The 12,254-nt window shown below is 40.1% G+C and overlaps 1 pseudogene; it reads right to left on the bottom strand.

Moving 5' to 3' along the window:
* Positions 1–3,276: 3,276 nt before the first annotated feature.
* LOC136335620 (galectin-1 pseudogene) lies at positions 3,277–3,662 on the bottom strand (annotated as a pseudogene).
* Positions 3,663–12,254: the final 8,592 nt, after the last annotated feature.

The raw sequence follows: 12,254 nt of genomic DNA, 5'->3' as shown, positions 1-12,254 counted from the left end.
ACTGGGGGAAGGACTGATTGGGCAACATGTTTATTTTTCATTGTTTCAGTATTTGCAAAATGTTCTTGGGCAAACTCAGCCTGGTGATTTAATTTATAGTTTGGCATTTCAAGCTATCCCTTTGGAGATGGTGGGGGTGGGGGGGTATGTTATTGCCATGAGTATAGCCTTTTGTTTCAAACTGAGGTTTCCAAGCTGTGATAATGTTGACTTATTTATGTTAGGATTTGCTTCAATAATACAAAAAGGGTTTTGGGGTTCTTTTAATCGGCCCAAGAATATTAAGAAAAATGTTGTGGCCATGTCAGTGAAAGTGGAACCAAATTACCAAAATGAGGAGACAGTAAAAACCCTGGTGCTGAGATGGGAACTGAGCGTGAGGGGCTTTTGAGAGCGCCAAGGCATCCTATAGTCCAGGCACAAAGGTCTAATGAGCAGGAGAACCCACAGCCCTGAAGAGAGAGACGGGGGATCAATGTCAAGGCCTTGTATGTGCCCTGGCTTGCCTCCCCCCAGTCATTTTGATATGGGAAAGCAAATGGATTACTGGAGAGATTAAAATTTTAACATGCCAAAAATGTGACGTTAATTTTCATGAGAGACAGCAAAGACTCATAGAAATAAGAGGCTGAGCTCTCTTATTTGCTAACTCTATGGCCTTTGGGAAGCTACTTAATCTCTTTGGGTTTTAATTTTATACTGTACAAATGAAAGATTTAGAAGATAAAAATCTAAGAACCTTTCAGATCTTAAGCTTTATAGCCAGGCATTTTTACCTAACTTTTTATTTTGAAAAAATTCAACTCTATCGGAAAGATGAAAGAATTAATTTAATAGCCAGATTCACCGATTGTTAACATTGTGCTATGTTTGCTTTATCTTTCTGTCTCTGTTTTTATCTATCTATCTATCTATCTATCTATCTATCTATCTATATTCATTTATAGAGGAAATGCAGAAGGAAAATATGTATGTATTGTTGTGGTTAAATCACTTAAATTAAGTGGCAGACATTTATTATATTCTATCACAGGGGTCAGGAACATTTTTGGCTGAGAGAGCCATGAACGCCACATATTTTAAAATGTAATTCCGTGAGAGCCATACAATGGGTTACACATTATCCAATAAAAATTTGGTGTTGTCCGGGACAACAGCTGTGATTGGCTCCAGCCACTCGCAACCATGAACATGAGCGGTAGGAAATGAATGGATTGTAATACATGAGAATGTTTTCTATTTTTAATGTTATTATTTTTTTTATTAAAGATTTGTCTGCGAACCATAGGTTCCTGACCCCTGTTCTATCACTAAATACTTCACTATGCACCTAAGAAGAAGGACCTTTTTCTACATCACCACAATATCATAATCATATCTAAGAAAACAATAATTCCATATAAACTAATATCCAGTTCATATTCACATTTCTACAGTTGTACTAAATTCTTGCCCTATTTCTGTTTTTAACCTTTAAAGTTTACAAGTATTGAGTAATGCTCATCTTTCTCTGTTTTCTTTGTATTTTTTAATTTACTTACATTGACTTTTTGAGGAGTCTGGTTATTCTGTAGAACATTTTACACATTCTGGATATGGTTGTTTCTTTGGAGTGAAATTTACCAATTGCTATATTTCCTGTACACTGAAAGCTAGGTCTGGCAACTTGATGGGATACAGGTCATAAGCAATGTGTGTTCTTCACAAGAGTCACACAGTATCAGACCGTCCTAGTATCTCTCCAGAGTGAAGGCACATTTCCCCCCTCCTTTATCTTTAGTAATCTGTGGAGTAGTAATTTAAAACTATATGAATAAACTCTTCCCCCAAATCTCTCCCCCAATTAGGTTTAACCATTGAAGATTCCTACCTGACTCCATTATTATGTTGAGGTTACAGATATTATCTAATTGTTTCCTTCTATATTTATTAGCTAGCATTCTTCTGTGAAGATGAACTTTTCTTTTATTCTTTCTTCTCTCTGTCTCTTAATCTCTCCCTCTCTGTGTGTGTCTCTTCTTGTCTTTCCTGCTATTTTCTCTATCTCTTTCCTCTCCTTGTCTTTTCTCTCTTTCTTTCTCCTTCTTCCTCATATTATTGTGATCTCATGAGTTTCCTTTTTATTTAATGTGTTACAATCATTTATTTTCTGATGTCCAAGTGTACCCAAATTTGGCTAGAGAGAATCCCTTTAAGATGGATCTTATATCCTTTTTATGAGAAAGCATTGACTTTTGAGTTTTTCCTTGCTGTTTATCAAGGAAATAAGATATTTCTATTTTGTTTTATATTTTTCTTCCCCAGACTTGGATTCAGCCATTCTACAAGAAGTCTTGTTTCTTTTTAAAGGAAAATTATATTCATATCAAGATCTGGGCAGTAAGTGTGCTCATTACACATAAGTGCCATTATTTATAAGCTTGTTCAAGAGGGCATAGCTAGGAAATATATTTACTTAATACTTTATATATTCAAATTTAATATAAAATCTTTATTTAAACTTCTTTTATTTTGTATTTTTATTTCTTTTCTCTTACAGGAAACCTTAATTTCTAATAATATTTCTATATCTACTTATTTGCTTTGTCCTATAATGTTTATAAACTATTTCAAAATTATAATGCTAATAAAACTAATAAAAAATAAGCATAGTAAAGCTTTATATGCCATTGAAATTTTTTTTGTTGTTAGAATATATCCCACTAAGGAATGGTCAACCAAAGTCCTGATATCAAAATTTACTTGAATCAATTCTTTTCTCTATGTGGTTATTTTAGTAACACAGTATAGTTAGATTCATTGTTTTATTATTATTGTATTTTAATTTTAGAGTTTGTTTCCTTCCATCCCTTTTAATTTTCCAGCCATATAAGGCATTTGCATGCTCCCATATCCATTCCCAACACCCGGTCTCATCCCGTCCCCTTCCTTATAGGTTTTATTCATTTCCAGCTTATTTTTATTGCTTCTTTTTGCAATGCACATGCAGATACACACACATTTTCCTTTCTTTCTGGGCAAAGGATAGCCTGCTATACACACTTTTGTATCTTGCTTCTTTCACTTAACAATATATCCAAAAAGTTACTCTAAATCTATTCATAAAGATCTTCCGCACTCTTTTTTGTGTATCACCAGGAATTTTCAGAAGGCTATGTATGACACGAGACTTCGGAAAACAAGAACCAATAAGTATCTAACACTAAAATAAAAGACCTTTTTTTTCCAGGGGGAACAGAGACAGCTGTTTTTATTGGGGGTCATGGGTTGGCTGACTTACTCAAAGGTCATGCATTTAATCTTGAAGTCACCCTCTGCTGCCAGGTAGTTGATGGCCTCCAGATTGAGGCAGTTGGGTATCGTGAATGTGTATCCATCTGGCAGCTTGATTGTCAGGTCTGCCTGGTCAGAGATGCACACCTCTGTGACACTTCCAGGCTGGAAGGGAAAGGCGGACTCCCGATGTTCAGCCATCCTTGCTATTACACACATGATGCTGGTGTCCCCATGCATATCGAAGCCAGGGGTGAAGGGCAGGCACATGTTGTTGTCTTTGTCCAGGTTCAGCACAAAGTTCTTGGCATCAGGGCCCACCTTGCCTGCACTTTGAGACACTCTCCCACTTTTAGATTCAGGTTGGTGGCAACCAGATCACAAACCATGACTGAGGACTGGAGGGTGATACTGGGGACTACAGCTCCAGCTGTCTTAAGACTCCACCGAGAGTATAATGGCAAATTTCAAAGTAAGGAATAGACTTAGAGGTGAAGTGAGCCAGAAGGGTGAAATGACTTACCCCATGTAGATGATGCTGGGTTGTGCTGCCCAGATCACCCTTCAGGACTAAAGGACAAGTCCCAGCTGTTAGCAATGCCCTGGCTGGTCCTGCTGCTGGCTCTCTCCATGGGGATGGCCCTGGGCTGGAAAGAGCTGACTCAATAAAGACCCCAGTCCTCTCTGAAGCAAGATTCCACCCAAACACAAGCTAATGTGGGAGCATAAAGTCCAGTCCTCTTGTCCCAATCTAGGACAACTCTGAAGGCCCACTTGACTCCTGGGTCCCTGTGGGTAAGCTGAGATCCTGTTGCTATTGCACCCAAGCCCAACTCCTCCCTCTGCCCAGTCCTGCTTCCTCTCTCCCCTGGTGTTGATCCTGAGGGCATGTCCTAGTAAACCTATTACACATTGGCCTTCATCTCAGCTACCTCCTGGGGAACCCGACCTGGGACACCCAGAGTCATCAGTTATTAGATCTTCTTATAATACATTTACAACATTGCACAAATCATATCGCCTTTTAGTTTCTTATTAATTTACTTATCAAGAACAGTGATGCCACTAGTCAAAACTTCGGGGGCAAAGCAAAAACCAAGTACCATATAATTTCACTTATATCTGGAATCTATCAATAATAAACAAAATAAATTAACAAACAAAATAAACTCAGATACAGAGAACAGACTGACAGCTGTCAGAGGGGAGGGAGGCTGGGAGGCTGGGTGGAAAAAATGAAGAGATTAAGCAAAATAAACAAAACAAAAAGACTCGTAGACACAGACAACAGTATGATGATTACCAGAGGGAAAGGGGTTGGGGAGATACAAGAGGGTAAAGGGGGGATACATGGTGGTAGATGGAGACGTGACTTGAGGAGGTAAACACACTATACAATATACACATGATGCATTAGAGAATTGTACACTCGGAACTTGTATAATTTTATTAACCAATGTTACCCCAATACATTCAATGAAAAAGTTTCTATCTTTACAGTTACTTGTCATCAAAGATAAACACTTTGTTTTTGTTTTATTTAAAACAATGCAACCAGATATCAGCTAAGACCTCTCAACTTTTTGCACTCTAGATAAGATTGGCTTGAAGCCCCCATTTCACACTCTGTGGAAATCCAAAGCTTACTACAAGATTTCTGAAAATTCTCAAAGGGCTTATATTCTTAGAAGAATTCTGGCTCTGGCTCTTGTTTCTAAATGTGCTGTCTAGCACATAGTAAATGCTCAACAAGCTCTATTGTTTGATAGCCAAACAACTCTTTTTTCTTCTGTCGATTTCTTTTGGGGAACAATTTCTTCTATTCTTTCCCACATTATAATGTGATCCAAATCAGAGGGGCTATCTTTTCATAAACTACCACGATTGAGCCAAGGATGAACATATGACCAGATCCAAGCCAATTAGAGTCTCTTCTAGGGAATATAAAAATCAGAACTAAGGAAAAAAGGTCTTTTCCTCTCTGGCAACAAAGCTTTGAGGATAAGAGTGCTGGAAGCCACACCCCCTGTTGAGCTGAGAAAGTTTGTCTGTACTAGCAAGAAATAAAGCCAACATAAAATAATTCAGAGAAGTGTTTGAGTCCCTAATTATCACAGTCTCTGAGGCCAGCTCTGCCTTCTTTCTTTCCAGAGTGTGAACTAAAAAATGACATCATTGTCAGTGCAGCCAGCTAAATTACCTGCCCCAAAGAAGGAGATGATGATAAGTGGCAGTAATTGTAGTGCAGACGGGATGTAGAATTAGAAAATAACCCATTAAAGAATAAGATGGAAACTGTGCAATAGGCAAGGAGAGGTTGCCAGATTAAGAATTCCTACCATGTTCTACAGTTCATTTGAGGGTTCTTAAAAATGCAACCTGTATTTGGAGAGCTCACAACACCTTACCCTTTACCCATCAGCAATACACATGATTTTTTTTTATAAATAAATTTTTATTAATTTTAATGGGGTAACATCAATAAATCACGGTACATATATTCAAAGAAAACATGTCCAGGTTATCTTGTCATTCAATTATGTTGCATACCCATCACCCAAAGTCAGATTGTCCTCCGTCACCTTCTATCTAGTTACACGTGATTTTTTTTAAAAAGTGAATTTGTTGGTTTCACCCACCTAATCTCTCAACTCTATAAACCTCTGTAAATATAATAGGGAGCCTGGGGATTTCCTTTGCTAAATATTTACCAAGAAGTCTTCAAAACGCTAGGTGTTTCCCTGTTATCTACACTCTATAGAATAGTGATCTTTGAGTTAGCAAGATGGCCTAAAATTAGTTGTCCATTTGTCCACATAGTCAGTTTCATCAAATAATCACCAAGTTCCAGCTGTCTGCTTCAGGGTTTTGGGAAATGAGGGTTTTATATTTTACAAACTATGGATCCTGCTTTCTCTTCCTTTCACTAGAAGGAGAAGAAAAGGTTTAACCTAGCCTTAAATATCAGAGGAAGAAGACCTTTGTTCCAGTAGAATTAATTTGCAAATGCTTCCTCTTTTGGGATTCTCGAGAGCATAATTTGCTGAGACGAAGGACATGACATGATTTATGAGAAACAACCTTCAAACTTCAATCCCTCCCTGACCTCAGCTAGTGTCCCAGTGGTGGTGTTCAGAAAAGTTCTGAATTCTGCCCCTACTGGGGCGGATGAGTTCTTACAGATGCAGTATCTTTCAGCTGTCTTACTGGGTCTTCCTGGACAAGGGGCATAACTCCAGCTGGGTAGGTCGTCGCTGGTGTCTTCATTGTGAGCATTTCCCAGTGATGAGACTTCAAATCACCCAGGATTTGAGATGAAATCTTGCCTCTGCTCATGAAGAAATGGAAAACACCTCTTTAAACACCAAGTTATAATACTAATTTTCATAACTTAAACTCCATGAACTACAATCTCTACAGCCTTAAAATGAAAAAAAAAATCATACCTACTTCAACACTGGTACTTTTTCAGGGAATGCTAATTGAGTAAGTGAATCACTGAACTAATTAATGTGCTGAATAAATGAGTCAGAGTTTTTGGTTACAAGCAATTGGAACTCTATGTGATTAACTTAAGAAGGAAAGGACTCTACAGGGAAGAAACCATGGAGCTCACAGAAAGAAAAAGAGCCAGGAATGTGGGCTAAATGCAGGGCAGCAAGAAAAGACAGCTGGGGTCTTGCTCCAGATGCAGTCCCTTTGGACGCACCTGCTGCCACTCTTGTCCTCTGGACTTGGCAACTGCTGCTGGCCCTCCGCCCTGTGCCACCCCATTCACCTAGTGCAACTTTCCTCTCCAAAAAACTAGAAATTGATCCCATTCTGCCTTTCTGGGTCTCTGTGCTTCACCATACAATCTTTGAAAAATGTCTAAATGCAACTATGTGAAAAAAAATTATTGCAGTTTTGAAACGACCATTTCTGCCACAACCTGAAGAATTAAGTTCAGGTTTAGTCTATACCTGCATGCCTGCTAATGCCAAGGATTTGGGCCCTTTACAGATTAAAACTCAGTCAGAAAAATAGATAAATGAATGAATGAACAAACGTACAGAGAGACAGACAGACAGACAGACAGATAATCCATTTAAAAAATAGAGAAAAGAAAATATATGGCAAGGACCTGGCTTGAGCAGGTGAGGATATTGGGACAATGGATTTAAGTTTAATATATCTGGCACCCAAGACTTAGAGGAAAATGTGATGGATTATGTAGTTGCAATTTTCCTTTTTACACCAGAATTTTTATCTATAGAGACAGATGCTTCCTGTCAATAATCACATGCAAAAGATTTTCTTTTGGGTTTTACATGAAAGGTGTTACATTAGATAGTGGACAGAATACCAGTTGTGGTTTATAAACATAGAAAGCTTTTAAATGTATAAAGTTCCTGTGAAATATTTTATGAAGGCAAATTGAATCTCAGAAATGTTCCTGCCAGTCACACTGGAGACAGGGCCTGGGTGCTCGGGCCCCTCCCGTGTGGTTCCCAGAGGCGTGTGCACAGGTTGTGCCTCCAGGGGGCCTCCCTTCTCCCATGTCGGATGTGCTAAAGCCGGGTCCTGGCACGGGGTGCCCCCACGAATGGACGAACCAATCTCTGAACACTCTTCTGTGATGTTGTAGATCTTCAACAGGTTTAGAGGGGGCAGACTGGCTTTTTGTTCTGGAAGGTTCCAAATCCAACGTGTTCTTGCGCAGGTAGCAGCAAGGGCCTCAGCAGCAGGTGGAGTATCTGCAGTTGAAATGCTGCCACTTTTTCTTTTTCTGGAAGAAGCTCAGCAGCATCTCCAACTCCAGAACAGCAAGAGCTCTTCCATGACCCGAGAGGCAGCCTTCCAAACAACATGGCCACCCCTCGGAAACGGTGTCATCCAAGGTGAGAAGGACAGTAGGAATCAAGAGCTAAGTCCTGAGTTGTCAGTTTACACAGACAAGAGTGGGGGGAGGCAACCAGAGCTGGAAAACAACTGTGAATCAGAATGCTTATAAAACCAGCCAAAATTCAGGGAACCTCGACTTTATTCCAAAAGAAGATTTGAGGCAGGTTTTTTTCTTTTCCCACTTTAGGAAGGAATCAAGATGAAGACAAAAATAAAATTAAGTTAGTAAGATGAAGTGTGTGTCAGCGTGCTTTTCCAGAAATGCATGCCACATGGTCCTGCAAAAGCTGGGTGAGCCTTATAAGGAGAATCAGCCAACCCTCTCTTCTCCCCACCCCTGCATTCCCGCCACTTACCTGTACTCTACCTGTGCTCTCTGGAACAGCATACCCAGGTAACAGGCTCTGGAACCCACCCACGCTCACCAAAACCCTCCCAACCATGAACCCTACACCCACGCTAGACAGGGTGCCCCTTCTCTTTTGGTAACTTTCATCCATTGTGGGGGTGAGAGTGGGGGACTTGGAAGAGATTCGGGTAGGAAAGAGGACCAGCAGGCTAAGAGGGAATTAGAATTCCTGGGTGTATTCCAGGGAAATTCAGTCCTGGGATATAAACAGAGGGCAGAAGTCAGCCAGGGGCTGGGAAGTAAGACCTGGAATGTCGTCCTCAATTTGCAAGTGATAATAATGTCCCTGGGGCTAACATCTGGGTAACAGAGCACACATACACACAGTGTTTGACTTTTTCACCAAAACAATGTCAAATATAATTATCTCAACTTTACAGGCCTGGAAACCCAGCCCTAAGAAAATGAAAGGAGTTCCCCAAAGAAGTAGCAAAATGCAGAAGTAAGAGTTGAATATTCTGCTCCCACAATAGACACTGATGATAAAAACAACCCATGAACTTTAGCAATTATTTCAGAGGCTGGAGAATTAACAAAACAAGAAGGAAAAAAAAGAATTTACCTGATTTCCTGGGGCAAAAGTAATCCCACTTAAATCCCCTGCTGCAAACTAATCACTGTGGAACTCAGTGTGATAATGGGTAAGATGAACCATGTCTGACTAACACATTTCTTACAAGTTTAATTTGATTACTATAATTTAATGAGATCTACATACTGATGATATTTTCACAAATTACGCACTTCACAGTGTCTGCTTACAATGTTCTTGTATTATCTAAGAGATTAAGGAATCAATTATTTTCTAAGGCTTCATAGGCTCGTAGTTTTACACAAGATGAGGTGTAAAACAAATATAGTCTTTGCTCGAAATTGACTCCACATTTCAATAAGGACAATAGTATCATGTGAGACAAATAAGCATCTTTATGATTTGGTCTTTAAGAGTCAACTCCCAAAATGGAGGCTTTCAGCAGACATGAAAAAAATGGGGTTGGGTGGATGGACAGGACTCAATTTATGTACACTGCCACCAGGTGGAGGCAGAGTGCCATGGGTTGTGACGTGTGGAGGGGTAGGTGGAGGATTGGCTAAAATTAGATTGTGTTCTGGGTTCAAACTCTGCTGATTGACAAACACAAATTTCTCTATTTCTTACTTATTAGAAAAATTTACTGAAATAGAAAAATGCAAGCAAGCTATAAACATTTTAAACAGTTCCTTAGAGGGGTTTTTACAAATGAAATGGTTTGTTACATATTCCTCTTCAATCTCTTAAGGTTCCTTTTCTCATAAATACCTTCCAGGAAATTTATTGGCTACTCCTTATATTGCTTTAATGTAAAATTTCCCAAATCTCTGGGTTGTGATTATTTGGGGAAAAAAAAACTTCCAAAGCTCCGTTTGGGGCTAAGACCTTTTGCCCCATCTCTCCTCTCAGCTCACCTAGGAAAGACTGCTCAAGGAAATTTGCACGGAGGGTGACAAGAAGGTGACCAACTGTCCTGGCTTGCCCAAGGCCATCCTGATATTAGCACTAAAAGTCCCGCACCTGGGAAAAATCCCTTTGCCCCAAGAAAACGGAAAAAAATAATAATAATGTCCCGTTTCACACTTCCTGTTCCAAGACTTTTATTTCTTGTCAGTAGGGGGAAAAGAGGCAAAGTGCTCTACCATTTTCTGAACCCCACAAATCCCTCCTTCAGCTTGAGGCTCTGTGGCTAGGTTAGGGCTGCTCTTTGTATCTGACATGGAGGGAAGAAATACGGCCCACGTATAAACGTGTGTGCTGGTAAGGGGGCAAAGCGGAGCAGGTGTGCCAGCTAAGTCAGGTGAAAAGACTGGACCTTGGAGTAGTCTCTTGGTTCATCGTGCCAGCCTCTGAGGCAGATCCCAGAGTCCTCCGAGGAGGCTGCCCTGCAGGTGGAGAGGAAGCAGGGAAATCGCCTCCACTGATAAAGGATGCAGACTCTGAGCAAAGGCTCCTAGAAGGGATATATTTAACCCGGCTCTGTTAATAGCTGACCCCTCACGTCTCCTCAGGAATGTAGGCCGGCGAGTTCCTGACAGGGAGTCAGGAGTGAAATAGCAAGGACAGGCTTATAGCTTGAAAAGAACAATATCCTTAAGGAAATGACCCCAGAAAGGACAGCTCCATGGGGATTAGATGAAAATGTTAATGTTAATCTGTTCATTGCTTTCTTGAGCAATTGATATTCTTTAAATTTGTTTTCTGTATCCTCTCATGGAATTGGTTGAATCCTAAGTGAGCTTTTTCTCTAGAACAAGTGTTCTTTGTCGAGCTCATGTTCTTGGGCACACAGTACCAACAAATCCTGCTCCATATACCTGTCACTTGCCGGCACATATTAGTAAAGAAACTAATGGGATGTGGTAATGTTCTTAAAAACCAAGATCTGGCAAGAATCACCCCCAAGCCCTCCAAAGAATAAACCGAAGACACTGGCACAGCAGGACGGTAAGGCTGCGCCAAGTGGGTGTAGACCGTGTTAGAACACTCTATTTATTGGATCTGAGGCTGGGGAACTAAAGACAGCTGAGGAATACAGTTGAGTTCCTAACTTGACGATGAATAAGCAGGCTCTAATTTACATTGCATAGGTGTGTGCGGCCATACATACTGCTCACAAAAATTAGGTGATATATCAAAATGAATATGAAACGATAAAAAAAAGAAGCATTTGATTTTTTTTATCAAACAAGAACATCAGAAAAGCAAATGACAAGTCAAAGAAAGTGGTTTGATTATGCAAATGAGATGCAAAACCAACTTTTATTTCATTGGTGAAAAAACACTATACAAAAGGATGAAAGTACTGGGGTATCTGCATGTTCTCTGATCCCCTAATTTCTGTGATCAGTTATTATGTAAATAGCTGTAGGTCCCTTTAAGGAAAGAAATAGTGTGAGGACAAAGCCCTGTTGTACTACTAAATGAGGCCTACCTTGGTCTGCAGAGAATGAAAGAAAGGCCACCTGGATAAAGTTGCCAGATAAAATATAGCACACCCAGTGACATTTCAATATCAGATCAACAATGAAAATATGTTGGTGTAAGTATGTCCCAAATATTGCCTAGGACATACTTATACTAAAAGACCTATCCATTGTTCCATTGTTTATCTGAGTTCAAATTTAACTGGTCATCTTGCATATTTATTTGCTGAGTCTGGTAACTCTATACCTGGGGACAAAAAGAGAGAGCAGTGTTATTGTTACTAAGGCAAAGCAGCAAGAAGTAGGCACTGCCCAAGAGAAGTGAACCACAAACACCGAGAGATCCCAGGAGTGTGGAGAAGAAAGGCTGGATTCCCCAGCAGAGGCTTCCAGGAACCCTGCTCCAAAAAAGCTTCAAAGCTCTACACCTTGCCCTGTTTCTGCTGCAGTGAACAATCAGGCACTGAAAACTATTTTATTGAGCATGATGGGGCCTATAATGTTTTTTATTTGGTGGAAGGCTGGCCTTTTGAAAGAGGCAGGCAAATTCTTCTGATTAAAGACCCACTCAAATGAAAGCAAAGGAGAGTGGGGGTGGGGGTAGGGGAGTTATAACCCAGGAGGATAAAAGAACAGGAGGGATAAAGGAAACAGACTGCAGCCATATCCGGAAGGTAGAGAGCAGGTGTGTGAAGGAGAGGTATCAGTTCTCATGCGAAGTTCATGAAGC

The sequence above is a fragment of the Saccopteryx bilineata genome, chromosome 4 (genome assembly GCF_036850765.1).
Source record: "Saccopteryx bilineata isolate mSacBil1 chromosome 4, mSacBil1_pri_phased_curated, whole genome shotgun sequence".
NCBI lineage: Eukaryota > Metazoa > Chordata > Mammalia > Chiroptera > Emballonuridae > Saccopteryx > Saccopteryx bilineata.
The sequence above is the reverse complement of the archived record's forward strand: the minus strand, read 5'-3'. Positions and strand labels throughout refer to the sequence as shown.